The sequence below is a fragment of the Prionailurus viverrinus genome, chromosome A1 (assembly GCF_022837055.1).
Source record: "Prionailurus viverrinus isolate Anna chromosome A1, UM_Priviv_1.0, whole genome shotgun sequence".
NCBI classification, from domain to species: domain Eukaryota; kingdom Metazoa; phylum Chordata; class Mammalia; order Carnivora; family Felidae; genus Prionailurus; species Prionailurus viverrinus.
In genome coordinates, this window is record NC_062561.1 from 166,905,075 (window position 1) to 166,917,547 (window position 12,473).

Below are 12,473 nucleotides of genomic sequence, written 5' to 3' on the forward strand. Positions count from 1 at the left end.
AATTAAGTCTGTTGTCTAAATTTAATATATTATGAACAAAAGAATATGTATGGATTAATTCTAACTGTGAAAAAATACATTTAGCGTTTATATTATGATTCTAAAGTCTTTCTTCATAGCACAGCCATGTAATTCACAATGATTAAAGTTCTTTAAGATCCCAATAGTGCAAACCTCTGCTTTTAAAAATATTTTATGTTCATTAATGAAACTGTACACATATCTAAATTTAGTTTCCATATTTACCGTTTCTATTTTGATGTTATTGTTAAGTTAAACAACCCAGGTATGGAATGAGTATACTGAAACTTTTACCTTTGATCAAATATCTTCCATTTTATTCCCTTTGTCACCTCCCTAAAAAAAAAGAACTGAACAAAAAGAAAGTTTTATTTTATTTATAATGATCAAAGTGAGCTTCCTTTTTTTTATTACTTGGATTTATTTTCCACTTTCTTGATCTTTTTGTAAGCTGACTTGACATTAAGAATTTTGAATCAACTTCCATTTCGTTGAGCTGCAAACACAGTAGAGCATGTTTCTAAGTTATATTATTAGATTTATCTACTTAAAATATTTACAGGTTGTTTTGATTTTCTATATTTGTTTTTCATCAAAGTTGATTCACACAGCTTACTGTTTTAAATTAACTCCTCAAAGTTCCTTGCTGTGTAAATAAGGATAAGGTAAACATCATTCATAAAATGCACCTTTTAAGCTGTGTCATATTTGACTTGTCGAATCAATGTACCCTTGTGATCAAGTGATTAAGCTATTTACTGCTTTTCACAGAAAGCTATTAAATAGATCATAAACACAACATTATGGAGTGGGTGTCAGGATCTTTAAATGCTACTCACCAGTTAGTTGTGTGACCTTGAACAAGTCACTTAATCTTTTTGACCTCCACTTCTTTACATACATAGCAAGGACAGCAATTATCTCTATGGGCCTTTTTGCTTGTAAAGCTTTATGATTTTATTCTACAATTATCTTTGGAATGGATTTAGCATGAGGGAGGAAAGCTTCATTGCAACAGTTATGCAAATAATCTCATATGAATTATGGAGTTAATTTAATAAGCCTCTTAGCTTTTTCAAGTAATTTTCAGAAAAAAACAAATATTCATTTAAGAAGACATGGACTAAAGATTACTTTTAGCAGAAAAGTTGTAATATATTTCCTCTTATAACTGAGTATTTTTGGCAGTTGCTTATCAATCATCAGTTTTAAACAGTTTGTAACTATGGCTCAGAAGTTCCATTTTACTCGTACTAACAGCTAAGAAATTTAGCAAAAACAACTTAGAGCATTATCAACTTTTTTCACTTCCTGAAATGTTCTTTAAGTAATTTCTTCATAATAATAATAATAAGTCAACATAAAAAGAGGAAATATAGGACAAAGTACATTTTTCAATATATAAATGTTTTTGTACAAGTTAGGAAAAAGAGAGTCACAATGCCTGGAGTCTTGCTCTTATTTGACCGTTCTTGACTTGCTGGGTGGCCCTAAGTCAAGCTGATCAAGTTACTATTTTCTAAAGCTTGCCAAATATTGTCAGGGCTTTGGAGAAGGTAATGAAACCATAAGTGTAAAATGCTCTACAAATAGAAAGGTCAAAGAACAGCATATGTGAAACACATTTTCATTCTTAATGAGCAGTTGGACACTTAGTAGGGAACACTAAAACATCCAATTTTAAAGAGCCACTTCATTTTGGAGCAGTGAAAAGTGGCAATATTTATTGAGGTTCTTGCATCATTATTTGAAACATCTGTATTTACAAGCATACATAGCAATAATAATATTCAGAGAAATATTAATCTACTAACAATAAATGTTATTAACAGCGTATTAGAAAAAGCAGAGACTGCGTTGTTCAACAGAGCTAGGTTCAAATTACAAAGTTGCTACTCATTGGCTCTATGGGTCAGGCTCTTCTGCCCTTCCTATCCATTTAACAGTGTGGTGAAGTTGTTTTAAAATAATTTTCTAAGAGGAAACATGGCCTTGCCAGCACTTCAGTTCAGGGCAGACTGAGAAGGAGTTCTCTTCAAGCACAAGTCATCATTAGCCTCTGAACCTCCTCAAAAAGACCTTCACTCTTCTCCCACTGTGACTGTAGTACATCTATGTCTGTGAGTCTCTTCTCAACTGGCAATGTGCAATATTGGCAAATGAGGCATTTGACAGAGTAAAATCCCATGCTTAGTATAGTTCAAGAGTTACCTACAAGCCAGTTGAATGAATTTCACTTATTCTAAAATATTTCCCTGGATGATAACATTGCATTCTACTATACTTTCTTCTCTCACCTCAATCTTTCCCTCAGAATTTCTGTATTGAATGTATATTATCCATCTTCTATTGATACTATTGTTATAAACAGAGCAAAGCACCTACCTGAAACTAAACTCTAACAAAACAAAACTCATATTGTTTGTAATTATATAAGATGATTTGTTAAATGTGTTACCTAATATTACAAAGATTTTAATAAAGATCTTAGAGAAAAAAATATCTATTAAATTCTTGTCCTTTGAGCAGTTGAATCTCTTTAAGCAACACTCACTCTTTCCATTTATACACAGTGAACTGGGTGAAATGGGTAAACATTTTCCTTTTCATAATTTTTTGGACAAATTTGTGACTCCTCAAAATTTTATAGGTAAAGGTTATCATGAAATACATGTTAGCTTAACTCCATCCCACATTAATTTTCCCTTACTCTAATTTTAATCTTTCATCCTACTTTTCTCTATCGTTAATTAAGAAATCTGATAATTCTGTGGAAAAAAGTAGAGGACAGATCAATCAATTTGTTGATACTGAAGGAGTCAAGATCTTTTGTAATCATTTTTTATAATGCCAATTTTTTGTTGAATTTACACTCTAAAAGCCATAAGAATAAGGAAGCAGTCTACTTCCACTGGCAATGCTAAGAGTTTCTTAGTTCTTGTCACCCTTTGAGAAGAGCCAACTAAATCCAGAGGGCAAGAGAACTTAAAGAGCTCCATACAGGTCAGCCTTAAGGAACAAAGAGTAGAGAAATGTGTAAGAAGTAGATCTGGAAGGTCAAATGGAAGGTTTGTAAGACAGAGGTCATTTGAGAAAAAAGGTCATCATTCATGCTTTCCTTGTTAAAATACTGATGTCATACCACAGAGTCTCTTTGGAGGTGCTATCAGAATTTATTGGCATAATGTGAAATCCCATTTTAGCTGTATACAGTGTATTGAGGAATGTGTCATTTAATCAACAAATGATTCAATTAGTGCTCTATTTATTAATCACCTACCATCTTCAAGGTACTGAATGATAAGTTTTTAACTGGATGTATTGGACTCAGTCACTTCCTAAACGCAACACAAATGAATGTAGTCACTGCTCTCAAACATCTTGTCTAACAGAAGAGGTATACAAATTAGTAATGCTGGAAGATATAATTCATCTATTTAGTTGTCAGTCTCTTCAACAAACTATATGCTCTTCAACATTAGGTATGTCAAAATATAATTTTCAAATAAAGTTTAAACATATGATTTACATACAAGCATAGAACACACATGGGCCAAAGTGTTATTTATCATATTAATAAAAGAAAAGGGCAAGGGACGCCTGGGCAGCTCACTCAGTTAAGTGTTTGACTCTTGATTTCGGCTCAGGTCATGGTTTCACCGTTTGTGGGATCGAGGCCCATCTTGGGCTCTGCACTCATACTGTAGAGCCTGCTTGGGATTCTCTCTCTCCCTCTTTCTCTCTGCCCTCCCCCACTCCTGTGCATTCTGTCTATCAAAACAAATAAACATTAAAAAAAGAAAGAAGAAAGACAAGACAAAGTTGTTTCAAAGAACAACTTCACAGGGAGAGTGTAGATAGGCTTTGAAAGAAACAATCATGTTACAGAATGTCTAGGTCAAATATAAAACTACTTACTCTCCTACAGAGCAATAATGACACAGAATTTAGGATTATCCTTTCTATAAGACAGGAATTATTTTCACCTCTATAACAAATCATCTACAAGTTAACATAAAATTTCATAGGTTCTGGGTTCCATTAAAATATAAATAAAAAGTCAAACAAAGATGCTTTCCTATAGAGAATTAAATAACTCTTGGGTATGCCTATTAAACAATACTCTGATATGGCATTGAAATGATAGCCAATCATACATTTGTCTAACTTCTAAATGTTAGAAATTTTTCTACTATGTGGGACATAGCTTTTTATATAAGTGAAAATATTGGTGGGTATGGATGTGAGTTTTACGCATGTGCATAGCATGTATATAAGCACAAATCTGGCCCCTGTTGATATATAAGCAGAGTAAAGTATTAGTGATTCAAGCACAATTACTTTAACAAATTTAAAATAGTGATGCATTGAGTAAAACTGATGTATGTATATATGTATATGTATATATGTATATATATTCTCCTGAGCTTACACACAGCATCAAACTGTCGACTAAGACTTATGAATCAGAGATATTACCCTGTATCAAGCTTACCAATGACGTAAAAAAACAACAGGTATTTCAGAGGCAAGGACACAGAAGACAATAAATGCTAAATGCCTAGGATATGCCAACTGTACTCCAGATTAGGGTTTCCATACAAAATATGGGATGCCCAATTAAGTTTAAATTGCAGAGACACATTTTTTTACTATAAGTAAATCCCAAATATTGCATGGGACATACTCAACACACATACAAATTTTACTATTTCTCTTTAATTCAAATTTAACTGGGCATCTGTATTTGTATTTGCTAAATCTGGCAACCCTACAAGATCCTTCCTTCCAGTATCAGTCACACACTCTCTTGCCCAGAATAATAGAGGAGATTTCCAAAGGAGGTTCTGTGGCTTTACTTAACACAATAGTAGGCATTTAAGTCATATAACATCTCTATTTTACACCCACAGAGTTGTATGGCTTACATGACATTCTCCAGGGAATGATGCCTCATAAATCCGGTGACTGCAATTTTATTTACTATAAGTAATCCTTTAGCCAGGGACATCTTGCTAAGGAGTTCTATAGATAAGCTCTCTTCCTCCTAGAAAATATCATTAGTCTATGTACCCAGAGGCCCAGTTGACAAGAAGATTAGGCCAGGTCACTTGCCCTCCTTCCTTTCCCCTGGGTCTGTATCCCGGTAGCTAGAATGAATGGATCATGGGCCAGATACATTTAACTTTATTCTCACCAACTACATTCATGACTTTAATATTTAAGTAAAAATGTATCTCCATTAATACCTGAAATAAAATCAAAGGCAGATAAAAAGAAATGTAAACCTGTGATATTTATGTATAGACACATAATGGATATGTTTCAACTTGGGACTAGTTTTTCTTTTTTTTTATCATAAACTTGAGCTTTGGTAAAAAATTCTGTTGTTATTTCATATGTAAAACTTTAAGTACCAAATGAAGAAGTCAGAGTAGTTATTTGAGAGGAAACATTTAACAGCAGTCTCTTAGTTTCATCAAATAGACCTTCTATTTCTCCAAAATTGTGTTTAATCAAATATATGACATCTAGTAAGTATCTCAGAAGTATGACAGAAATGAAAGAACAATTTGATGAGTAGCAGGCCATGGAGACCAAGATATTATACTCAAACCAGTGAATATAGATGTATTAGATTTTTAAAATTCTGACAGGGTAAAACTCTAAGATTTAATTTGTGCTACATAATTTTTGTACACAAAAGCAAAACAGAAGTGTGTCATATGCACAATTAGAAATATAACAATTCAGGGGCACCTGGGTGGCTCAGTTTAGCGGCTGACTCAGGTCATGATCTGGCGGTTTGTGAGCTCGAGCCCCGTTTCGGGCTCTGTGCTGACAGCTCAGAGCCTGGAGCCTGCTTCAGATTCTGTGTCTCCCTCTCTCTGCTCCTCCCCTGCTCATGCTCTGTCTCTCTCTGTCTCCCAATAATAAATAAACGTTAAAAAAATTAAAAAAATATGTAACAATCAATCAGTAATTCAAAGTCTTTAAAAAAATAGACAATTGCATGATTTACATGAGGGGCCCTAAATCTTTTATCATAACATTTGATTTACATTTGAAAGGAAAATTTTGTGGTTGGTATCACTGCTATGGAGGATCCTACAACTATTAAAAATAATAGAGTAGGGGCGCCTGGGTGGCTCAGTCGGTTAAGCGGCCAACTTCGGCTCAGGTCATGATCTCGCGGTCTGTGAGTTCGAGCCCCGCGTCGGGCTCTGTGCTGACAGCTCAGAGCCTGGAGCCTGTTTCGGATTCTGTGTCTCCCTCTCTCTGACCCACCCCTGTTCGTGTCCTGTCTCTCTCTGTCTGAAAAATAAATAAAACATTAAAAAAAAATTAAAATACTTGACTCTCTCCTCTTTAAAAAAAAAAAAAAGAATAGAGTAGGTGGCAGATTGATGGCAAGAGAGAAAGAAAAGCGATGTCACAGGAAGCCTGACATATTGTCCCTATAGGAATGCAAAATGCAATGGATTAACCTCAGATCTTTGAAAATTGTAAAATGACAGGATTTTTAGCAATTAGTAGTAAGGAAAGAATGGTGACATTTGAATATAGTGGTGAAAGAACAGCATTTGTCCTCTTCTTCTGCATTGATATAAAACAAAACATAAAACCTCTCCTTTTTCCACTCATTCCATACCAATGCTGTGTTCAAGATTAAGGGAGAATGATCAAAATCTGAAATTGGAGAGACAGAAAAAAGTTTTCTCTATTTTTTTTGGGGGGGGGCATCTTATTAACATATGAAACAGAATTTAGTATGATCATAAACACATATTCCCACAGAAAATTTTAAAAAGCACTTGGTTTCTCAGGATCCACATAAGAGTGAAAACATATGGTATCTGTCTTTCTCTGTATGGCTTATTTCACTTAACAGAAACCCATGGGGGAGGGGAAGGAAAAAAAAACAGGTTAGAGTGGGAGAGAGCCAAAGCATAAGAGACTCTTAAAAACTGAGAACAAACTGAGGGTTGATGGGGGGTGGGAGTGAGGGGAGGGTGGGTGATGGGTATTGAGGAGGGCATCTTTTCGGATGAGCACTGGGTGTTGTATGGAAACCAATTTGACAATAAATTTCATTAAAAAAAAGCACTTGGTTAATGAAATGAGAGAAAGGCTCATGCCTGGGTCTAGAAAATGCTAAATGATAACTGAAAGACAGTGAAATGTCCAAGTATTTCCAAGCCTATGGATTTTTGTCACCATGTATTTTGTTAGAGCCACCTTTACCAAAAGTATTTGGTATTATTTTCCCTAAAATATCTTGCAGTGTATTCACTTTAAACAGCTGGCAAACCATTTTAAATGTTAAAATAGAACAATTTTTTCAAAAGCATACTCTTAGCCTGTAAAATTGTTAGCTTGAATATCAAGGTATGAGAACATTTTCTATTCTAATATAAAAGTATAATAGAATTCAACACTTTCTCAACTATTTTAACTAATTTTAATCTCTGATGTTTTTTATGTAAAACAGATTACAGTTGGTAAATGAACATTCTGACTAATTTCTAGGACTTCCACCTAGATGAAAATATGAGGATTGGCTATGACCTGATAACATTGCTCCTATTCTTACAGGAGTTTTACATTTTTTTATATTAAAACAAAATAATGAATTCTATTTTTAATACACTTAAATAAATACATTGTATTACATACTATGGTATCCTATTACACGTTATTAATGATATCAAGTATTTTATTTTTCCTATTTTAGCATAAACAGGTGAAATAAATCCTTACATTCTTATATAGCTTCTACTGATTTTGAAAATGTATTGTCATATTTAAACACATTTTAATCTTACAAGTCTCTATGGAGATTAAAAAATATTTTCTGATATCAAATATGAAAAAAATTGAGGATTATGTAGGCCATTAATTATCCAAGGTAACACTCCTAAAAAGTACAAGACCCAGGTCTATATTATAGAACCCTGGCCACATTGTTTAGTTCTTTCCATCATACAAAATTAAGTCTTCTTTAATAGCCAAAAGTTGTTTTTTTTTATTGTTTGTTTTTGTTTTTTTTAATCAACCAAAGACTAATATCCAATGACAGTTCTTTCTCTTTAATGACCTTAACTTGAAAAAAAAAAAAAGTATTAGCTGAAGTAATTTACTTGGACCTATGTATGTCTCGATTTCTCTCTTTGCATCTTTACACAGTGGGGGTGGGGGGGGCAAATGCCAAGGAATTTAATACAATCGGCATTTCTGTATTTTTTTTTATGTTTATTTTTGTGAGACAGAGACAAAGCTCAAACAGGGGAGGGGCAGAGAGAGAGGGAGACACAGAATCTGAAGCAGGGTCCAAGGCTGGGAGCTGTCAGCACAGAGCCTGATGTGGGGCTCAAACCCACGAACTGTGAGATCATGACCTGAGCTGAAGTCAGACACTTAACTGACTGAGCCACCCAGGAACCCCAACATTTCTGTATTCTTACCTTCTACTTATCAATTAACTCGCTCTTATCAACTACCATCCTAATGAATTCACTAAAATGGTTCATATGAATTTTGCCCATTACTGTCACATGCCAAACATAGTAGACACCTGTCATAGGCGTCATTGCCACAAGAGCATATCAATAACTACCCTCTGCTGTCATCCAGAACACAGTCTCTGACTGTTTAAGCTTCCTCCATGCTAGTAATTTTTTCTCTTCCTTGAATACTTCATGTTTTCTCATCTCATTTTTTCCCTGTACTCTGCATTGATGGATTATCTTAAGGTCTCCATTTCATTGGCTGAGAGCCTTCCCTTAAATATGTCCATCCCCACCCATATATCCATATGTTTCTTTTTCTTACTGTGTGTAATTTCTTCCTACTTCATATGATTATTAAATCGGAAACTCTGAAGGATCTGAGATTTAGACTTTATTTGCTAACTAGTTAGCCTGCCAGAGCGCTATAGGTGCACACACATGCACACAAAGAAGGATACATGTAGATAAATATATTTATGTAGCATATAGATGGGGATATATCAATAAAAGATGGAAACTGCTGAGTCAAAAACAGACCACAGGAAAGATCAGAAGCAGTGGTCAGGGCAGCTTCTTGTGTCAGTCTCCCATACCCCGGTTCTCGGAGAGCAACTTGACGACGGCCAGATGTTTACCTCCATGTACAGTGGCTTGCCCCACAGAGAGGAAAAGACTTGACTTATATGGGGCAGCTGACAAATCTACCCACCCTCCTCTCTGAAGAGAGAGATTTCTCATTTCTCTTGAACATGTGAAAATCTCCTGGACAGTAAAAGAAAATTCTCTATTCTTGCTATCTTGGAATATAAGCAAATATTTGTGCAAAGTGGGAAGGGGTTTTATCTTTACTACCATAGACTATCCAGGCAAATATACCTCTAAATCTGTCCAGAGGGGAAACATTCTCTCTAGCTTCCAAGGCTGTTTGCTTTTCAAATATATCTTCTGCTCAGAAACCCAACCTGTACCCAACCTGAGAAGTCCGTGGAGAAATTTCTCCCAACAATGATCATTTATAAATATCTTGGTCATTTATTTACTTTCTTTTTACCCTTAGAAATTTTGCAACATGAATGTCCAGATTCTATGGTTCTTGATCACTGTGGTATCCTTAGTGCTAAAAATATACCCTGATATGTAGTAGATAGTATATGGTAGGTAAACAAACAAAAAAACCCTCAAATAAATTACACACATATACATATATCTTTAATAAATTATATACGTCTTCAGTATACATGTATCTTAAATAAATTATATATCTGAATATATGTATACATATACATATATGTATTGAATAAATTAGCAATTGAATGAAGGTGTGAAAATAATTGATTAATAAACTTAAAATGCTGGATAATTCTGTTTTTATTTGTTGCTGTGTTTAAGCATGACTTTCCTCTTTGGATATATTCTGAAAGGTTTTAGTGACTTGTCCCTATTCATAAAGTTATTCTCAGTAACTGGGATGTGTGACTGTATATAAATACCTCCATATATGCTTGAACTTATTTTTTAAGTGTGAATTCTGAAAATATTTAAGAAAAATATATGAGAAAATGCTAAGCATATATTTTCTTATTTTATACATTTTAAGAAATATCAACAGAAGTACTTATGGCGTCAGAAATAGTTGTCAGACCTATCAAGTGAAGGAGGAAATTGGTGTCATGGTAACAAGGAAGATGAAATGATTGGTCATGTTCAAATTAGAGCAAACAACAAATAGTATTATTTGCCAAAAAGCCTTCATATTACAGCACCAAGATGGTGACAATCACACTATTACTTGTTAGAATTTGAGAAGAAAATAATAAAAGTGTACCACCAATTACTTGTTAGAATTTGAGAAGATATATGAAGCGAAATTTTAAAATTTTCATTCTTCTAAATGGGTACTTTGGAGGGAAAAAATAAATTTCATATAAATTCCACCCACAAGAATCACTTAGTCTAACTGAAGGCAAGAAAGTATAGGAAGATTAGAAAGCAGGGCTGGTAGTCAGGGTATAATCTAACTACACAAATCCAAAATCCTATCTCTGCTTCTTATGGACAGTACACATGGGACAAAACACCTCTTGCCTCAGGTTTCTTATTGCATAAAAGAGGAAATTTTTAAAAACGTGAGATAATATTAGTAAGCACCTCATGCGCAGGACTTTTGTTAGCTTTAACTTAATCGATAGGGACAAGGTATTATAACAGTATCTAGAAGTGTATGTGTTCTAAAATGCACACTGCAATTTAACAAGTGGAAATGCATCTAATTAAGAAAATGGGAGGAAGGCATGAGCAGACATTTGCCCAAAGAAGAAATACAGATGGCAAACAAACACATGAAAAGATGCTCAACATCAGTAAACTTCACGGAAATGTAAGTCAAAACCACAATGAATTATCACCTCACAACCTTCAGAATGCCAAAAATCAAAAACACAAGAAACAAGTGCTGGCAATGATGTGAAGAAAAAAGAACCCTGATGCACTGTTGGTGGGAAAGCAAACCGGTGCAGTCACTGTGGGATACAATATGGGGGTTCCTCAAAGAATTAAAAAAAATAGATATACCATATGATTCACTATTCCCACTACTGTGTTATTTACTCAAAGAATATGAAAACACTCATTTGAAAAGATACACGCACCCCTATGTTTATTGCAGCATTATTTACGATAGCCAAAATATGGAAGAAGACGAAGTGTCCATCAACAGATGAATGGATAAAGAAGTGGTATGAGTATGGTATACTCAGGTATAGGGGCACCTGAGTGGTTCGCTCAGTTGAAGTCCAACTTCAGCTCAGGTCATGATCTCACAGTTCATGGGTTTGAGCCCCACGTCAGGCTCTGTGCTGGCAGCTCACAGCCTGGAGCCTGCTTTGGATTCTGTGTCTCCCTCTCTCTCTGCCCCTCCCCCACATCCACTCTGTGTGTGTGTCTCTCTCTCTCAAAAATAAATTAACATTTTAAAAACTTAAAAAAAAAAAGAAGCGGTATGATCATGATCTCATGGTTCATGAATTCAACCCCACATTGGGTTCTGAGCTATCAGCTCAGAGCCTGGAGGCTGCTTTGGAATCTGTGTGTGTCTCTCTCTCTGCCCCTCTCCCACTTAAGCTCTGTCTCTGTCTCTGTCTCTGTCTCTCTCTCAAAAATAAACATTATAAAATTGCTTAAAAAAAAAGAAGGAAAAGAATGAAATCTTGTCATTTGCAACAACATGGATGGATCTAAACGGTATAATGCTATGAGAAATAAGTCAATCATAGACAAATACCACACGATTGCACTCATGTGTGGAATTTAAAAGACAAAACAAATAAACAAAGAAAAGAGAAATAAACAAAACAAACAAAAAACCCAGAGTCTTAAATATAGATGACACACAGGTGGTTACCAGAGGGGAGGTGTTGGTGAAATAGGTGAAGGGGATTAAAAGGATACTTACCATGATAAGCACTGAGTAATGTACAGAATTGTTGAATCACTATATTTTATACCTGAAACTAATATAAAACTGTTAAGTTAATTATACTTGGATTTAAAAAGAAATTTTTTAAAAGTGGAAATGCAAAATTGCATTCTGTGCTAAAAAAGATGGGTCCTTTTCCCATTCCCAAATATATATACATACACACTCTGTGTGTATATCTATCTATCTATCTATCTATCTATCTATCTATCATCTTTCTATATATAAATAGAGAGAGAGAGACAGAGAAAGAGATAGAAAGAGGAAGAGGAGGAGGAAAAGGAGGAGGAGAAGAGAGAGAAGAAGAAAACAGATTTCCAGAGACAGAAGGATAAATCCTCAGGTTCCAGAAATAAAATGTTTCTAAAACCAGAGAGGTACCAACCAGTTCAAAACTGTCACCTAGCAACATCTTCATAGTCCAGAGCACACTGGAATTCAACAGAGAGGAAATGTAATACAGCATT